Here is a 6,667-nt window from a genome sequence, read left to right on the forward strand (position 1 = left end):
GATGCCATTACTGACTCATGCTGAGCTTATGATCCGCTACAATTCCCAGATCTTTGCTACCTCTCCTCTCATTCACCATTAAGTATTCAGGGAGGCATTTAGCCCTATTGAGATGCCAGTTTACATTCAAGGTTGTCCTGGTTCTTTTAGAGTATTTCTTCAATTCCTCAGGCCTTTGCCTCAGGATGCTTGCCATTTAGCAGTGCTTAGAGTCAAACCCAGATTTAAAATACATGCTCATTAGTGCATCATTCAAGTCACTGTAATGATAACAGTGGACCTGAACCTGGGACCGCCCCTTACAGAACCTTACCTGCTAAATCCACTCAGCACAATACTGGACTGCTGACAGCAGATCCTTGGCTGTCATTCACCAATAAATACTGTGGCTGTTTTGCAGCAGCTTTGTCAAGAGTCAGTGGTCCCCAGGCCGTGACTTTTGGGCAGCAGAGTTTCAAACCAAAGCTGACATGGAAAGCAATGCAACATGTTTTCCAGTATTATTGTTCATTGAGCCCAGCAAAGTTAGAGGCCCATGATTCAGACCACAATTCCCTGGGTGCTTATGAAAATGCCATTTGAGGCAGTGCAAAAAACCTTACTGAATTCTTGCCTATCCACATGTCTTGTTACCCAGTCATAGGAAAAACAAACAAAGGAACAGGCTGGTTTGATATGATCTGGTCGTGACGAATCACATTGATAACTACTTATCACTTTACTCTCTTGCACATCATTTGAACCCTTGTCTGATGATCTTTCTGGGAAATGAAAGTCAGATCAGCTGGGATTCTCTGTCTTCTTTTTTTTTCCTTTTTTTTTATAATAGGCACTCTTTCAGCTGTTTTCTAGCCCAGCATCATCCAAATTCTCAAAGATAATTACCATGGCCTTCAGGATTGTTCAGCCAGTTCCCTGAGTAACCTAGGGTGAATTACAGGCCTGAATGATCTGAGAAAATCTAATTTATCTAAGCAGTTTCTAAACATTTCTTTTGCTATTCTTGCCTGAGTTCTTACCCTTTTGTGGCTGGTGTTAACTGTGTCAGCCATCTGATTACAGTCAGGCTTTTTAATGAAGACTGAAGCAATAAAAGGCATTAAACAATTTGGCCTTCCTGGCATGTTTTGTTATTAGCTTTCCTGTCCCATTTATTAGCTGGCCAATGCTTTCTCTGGTCCTCCTCTTACTGCCAAGGAAGTTATACAGTGTTTTCATTTTATCCTTTATATTTCTATAGCTTATTTTTTGCATTGGCCTTTCTTCTTTTCTCTAAGTACTTGTGTGATTCTTTTATACTCATTTTTACTTTCCTGACTTGGATTTCACTTTTTGTATGTTTCTTTTCCACTTTTAGAGTTGCTAAAGAATTACTGACTTGGTCAGACTGGTGTGTTTATAGAAATGGTATATTTTCCTTCCATTGAGTGAATTTGGAGGACAGGTTTACTTTCTTTAACAAATACCAATTCTTCTGTTCTGTTCTTTTTTCTCTTGATTCTCACTGTTCATATCTATCAAGTTTCTGAGTGTGCTCAAACTTGCTTAGCACTGTTTCTCTGGTTCAATCACAAAGATTATGAATTCTCCCTTAAAGGAGGCTATTGTCTTAAAGAAAAATGTAGACATCTGAACATCTTTTAATAAGGATTGGCATATGACTTTTCAGAAATCCAAGTGACATGAGCACAGTCTTCAGTCTTGAGCTAGTAATATATAATTCATTAACAAAAGAATGGGCCAAAAAAAGATGGTACAGAGAACTTGAATAACGATGTAAATGGAGCAGTTAATGATCGTATTAGATCTAAATGCTGGACTAAGGTTAGATATGCCTGATGGATTTGCTAATGATAATGATTTGGCTGATGCCTATACATACAACCCTAATAAAGATCTATTGCTTTCTGGCTTCCCCAATTTTATTTAGTGAGGTTAAGAAAGCATTACTTCAAATGAGTTTGAATAAAAGTGCAGTAGCAAGCAACCTTGACCACAAATTATTTAAAATAATTGCTTCATTCAAGCTAAAATTAGAAACAGATTTATGTCACGTCTTTCTTCATTGCAAAACACTGTAGCGTCACTGTAAATGATGACATTTTCCAGTGAGGCAGCATAAAAGCAATTGCTTTCTATTCCTCAGCTATCCAAAAGCTTGGTGCATACTCTAGTTTTAATCTTATCAATGGAGTTTTGATTTAGACTTTAAAGCATTCTGCCACTGAGCCTGAGGTAAAAATTTAAGTGGAACTCTTTGTTTAGGAAATTTAGGGTGATATTAGCCATCTGGGACAGGAAGTTGCATGTGATGTTCACAGGCAGCACCTTAGCACATTCCTTTAGATATGACCTGAGAAAGGCACTTCCAGTGGGCAACTTAAATCTTGGATAGGTCAACTCTCCCTGAAGGATAGAGGGAGGCAAAGGCTTGTTACTTGCTTAAAGCATCTGCAGCAAGGTCTATAACATGCCCTTCCTGGAGGCTGAAGCTGCAGCTGTGTTGTATTGTGAAAACCAGTCCTCTCCCTTGGCATCATCTGGCCTGGAGGAACTGATGGTGTCTGGATAAACACCACCCTTGAGAGCTGAGATCTGCAGTCTGACTGATGTATCTGTAAAAGACACATGCAAAGATTTACTGGATGGCCTCTTGCACTGTTGAATGTAAATATAGGAGATAGCTGAGAGAGGAAGAGGAGGAGCTGTGAGGTGGCATATCTGAGATCGAGCACATAACCTGGTGTCCCAGGGGGAGAGGTAGGCACCTGAATCTTGGTTTCCTAGGCCACACTGGTTTCCCTACTGTGTACCTGTGCCTGTTCAAGAATGTAAGACTAATTCAGATAGCAGATCCTTTTCCTGTGTATTTATCTGGAAATAACTAGAATCGTGTGCTCAGGGATAATGACTGGTGAAACCTGTAACAGGTGCTATTACTGCTTGAGGTCTTTTAAACTTTGAAAAACAATAAGTTACAGTTTTTCCACCTGCTGAAAAAGGAGGACAAGACATAACAGCTATAGCATAACAGGCAGAATAATTTGTGTCTGTTCATTTGGCTGTGAGTTTTGTGTGTGTGTGTGTATTCATGTGTGTCTGGGTGTGCGCTGGTGTGTATGTGCCCATATGTAGTAAGTTTTCAATACCTTTGTAGACAATGACAGTGAAAGCTTGTCAAGTTTGTCTATTCATGCTGCATAGCTAACAGAGAGGAATGTTTCCTTATCACAAGCTAAATGACAAAACCTCTCGGAATTTATTAACATTGACAAGCACCCTTCTAACAAAGAGTCAGCAACACTTGTGTCATTCTGTATTAATCTAAGATTTAGACTACTGCAGTGTTTCATTTTCACTTTGTATTAAAATAAACATCCACTTGTGTTCAGCGTCATAGTAGGGAGAGAAGGGGCCTATTTCTGCAGACAGGAATTATGTTTCTCTCCAAGTTTGGTGGCTGTGATGAGACCACAGTCCTGCAGTCTCACCCTTAAAGCTCAGGGAGCTGATAGGCATCCACACTACTACATAACTCAGCATATTCTGTGATCTCTCTACCCCACTGACAGAAGCTGTGCAGGCCAGCTCAGAAACAGAGCTGATTCTGCCCAGGAAATCAAGCCCATCCACACCTTATTGTGCAACTGAACAATGTGTTCTTCATTGTGTACAGAAATATCACATGTCAACATCCCAAACCTCCATGGTGCAACACGGGGAGTGAGTGGTGCTGAGATGCTGCTTGGTTCCCACCAAGGTGAATGGGAGCAGAGGATATTCAGCACAACATAGGAAGACATCCAACACCTTCAAGATTTTATCTGAAGCTTGATGTGCACTAGAAAGTCTTGTTGACAGAGTGCACTATGGGCAGACACAAGCCTGCTCTGCTGGTATTTGGAGCCAGGAAAGCTGCGTGACCACGTTAGTACAGAACCAGCCAGTGCTGGTAAAGCCCTGCTGAGTTTGGGTGTGTTATTTCAGGCTTGGCACACTGCTGCCATCATCACCTGCTTTTTCTTCAGCTCAGAGAGATTCACCAGGGAGCTTCAGTCTGCACAGAGCGCAGCAAGGGCAAGCTCACATCAGCAGGTTTCATTTTTCTTCCAGGCTTTGTACATGATGACATACTTCTAGCTTACAAAGTTTGAAAAAAACCAGAAACATGCACTAACCCCTCGTTCCTGCCTGGAAGAAATGAGAAATGCCAGTCCTTACCCCTTCAGGATTGGGTGTTGGGTGAATCCTACTGCTACAGACACAAACCTCTTCATATGCTTGTGCTGTTCACATGTGAGCGAGTTGTAGAAGATATCAAAGGCTGCATGTACCTTTGGTCATCAGCACTGAGGCACCGTGAGCCACTTCTGCTCCATCTTTCCTACAACACTTGCTCAGCAAATGCCTGTTCCCCCAGTGCTGTGTGCCGGCTCTGTAGCCCTGATTTCAAAGTCTGCTCACTGAGATTAAATTGATCGCTGGTTCCACTTCCCCTGTAGGTTTTTCAAAAAATATTTTGTGTTGGAAAAAATTCTTTTCCTGACAGGTTCCATATGTGAACAGGGATATTTAGCTTGCCCCAAAGAGACAATGCATTAAACCCCTGTTCCTGCCCCGAATCAGCAAAAAGCACCATTTTTACACCCTCAGTGGTTAGGGACTGGGTGAATCCCACTGCCTGGGCCGACAGGAATAAATCCTTACTGGAGCCAGGAGGAAGTGTGAACTTCAGAAGAGTGAAGCAAGGTGAAACCAGGTCCAGGTGTTTCTATCAGACTAGCATGGGGAGATTTAGTGGAATGAATTAATCCATCAGTCATGTTTCTTCATCACAAGAAATCCCTCCTGTCTGAGACCATCCTCTACAGAGGACCTCTCCTTCTACAGAGGAGAAAGCACCCTTCTGGGATTAAAAAAAGGCAAGAAGACACCTTACCTGGGATGGGCTCAAGCAGAAAATCCGTATTGCACTCAGAACCAGTTTGTGGAGAGTAGTGGGGAAAAAGACAGATAAAGGTATTTTTTTCCTTTCTAATATTAGATTTTCCTCATTCAGCAATGTCACAGAATGATTTATTTAAAAGTAGAGTCCTTTCCTACACACATGGTGCAAAGATCCTGATAACACCATCTTAAAAATCTTTATCAAATGTGTGCTTCTGAGTACCTCCCTCTGTGAATCACATTATTGCTCATCAGCCTGTGGTCTGTCAGTGCCTCTGTTGCACAGTTGATGTACTAAGATTTTTCAAGGGGGAAAATTGGAGCATGTGTCCTGACAGTTTCTCATACCTACACATACTCAAGGAAATTGGTTATCCCAAGCTTCTCCAGTATTTCTGCCATGGTTTTCAGAGCCCCATCTCTCTCCAAGAAGCAAAGACTTGGACTGCTGTTGGACTTCCTGACCTCATATGGTTTCCACAAAGTAGCAACAGTCCATGGAGTCAGTGTTTCCATAGCAGAGCCACACCAGCTTGTGGGATAATGCATCTGCTCCCATGCTTGTGGCAGTGGCAGTGCTGTGTGTTTCCAGAGAAGTTGCTTTCATCATTCCGAAGTTTTTCATCCGTGTATCATAATCCATGTGTCTTCATTGCAGGGCAGATGTTTTCCCCACTTTCTGTTGCAATCCTACTTATCCAGACCAGCAGACCTGCTGGAGCACAGCACATTTCCTTCCTTTCTCAGCAGATGTGTCCCCCTCTAGGAGAGGGACTGTGCCCTGCAAGACCCCATTGCAACACACATGCCAGCAGAGAGTGGCAGCTGCACCCAGGCCTGGGAGGTCAGATGTGCTCTGAGCTGTTCCATGCCATTTCCAAGAGCCTAGAAGCAATGGCAACTGGGATGTCTCAGTCGCATCCAGTTCTGAACACTAAAGAGACAAACAGGCAGAAAAAATTACACAATGACAGGGTTGTCCCTGAGCACTCACAAACCCCTCATGCAACAGTACCTCCCATAAAGCAATATGCTGTGTCCCAGAGTGTAATCCATCTGCTGTTGCCATGAAAGTCCCTGGGATAAGTACATGTCTTGTAGTACTTCAGTTAATTTGCCCGGGGTAAAGATACACAGTGTTGTCACCTATGTATCTTCTCTTCTCAGAGCTAATGGCAATGACACATCCTGTGAGAAAGCTCTAAAATATAAATATGTTTGAATTACCCAGAGTACATCTTGCTATCTTGAACCTTTCGGAAGCTGGGGTGCATCTCTCTTTTTTAAGTTGAAGCAGCTTCCCAACCTCTTTGGTATTATCTCAGTCCTAGAGCCAGGGGCAGGCTGCCCCAAGGCTGCCCCATTTATGTTGCTGGAAAGTCACAGCAGCCATCTACCACTCTGAGGGTATTGCCAGAGCACAGCACACACAGTCCATGTTTCCTGCATCCGGGGCAGTGGGACCCAGCAGTGGGGCAGGAAGGTATGTCTGGAAACCAGAAGGGAGGTCTGTACTGCACAATACAGCACTAAGAAGACAGCCAAAGGAGCTCAGGCTCTTCTAAACTTAAACAAATACCAGCAGTGGATAACTTCAGAGAGAAATCTGTTATTCTTTTGAAAAAAAACCCTAGCAACTTGTTTTAATTGTAAAGAAATAATCAGAGGGAATGAGTTTGAGAGAGTTAGTCTATTAATCATTTATTGTGTTATTTTTACA

At 42.5% G+C, this 6,667-nt stretch overlaps 1 long non-coding RNA gene across 1 annotated transcript; it reads right to left on the bottom strand.

Annotated features, from left to right (window-relative positions):
- Nucleotides 1–312: 312 nt before the first annotated feature.
- LOC102043350 lies at nucleotides 313–5,864 on the bottom strand. The gene is made up of 3 exons (XR_265329.1): nucleotides 5,296–5,864; nucleotides 2,439–2,615; nucleotides 313–465 (listed from the first exon to the last, which is right to left on the bottom strand). It is a non-coding gene; the product is annotated as an uncharacterized LOC102043350 (long non-coding RNA).
- Between the last annotated feature and the right edge of the window lie 803 nt (nucleotides 5,865–6,667).

Source organism: Geospiza fortis, unplaced genomic scaffold (assembly GCF_000277835.1).
Source record: "Geospiza fortis unplaced genomic scaffold, GeoFor_1.0 scaffold111, whole genome shotgun sequence".
NCBI lineage: Eukaryota > Metazoa > Chordata > Aves > Passeriformes > Thraupidae > Geospiza > Geospiza fortis.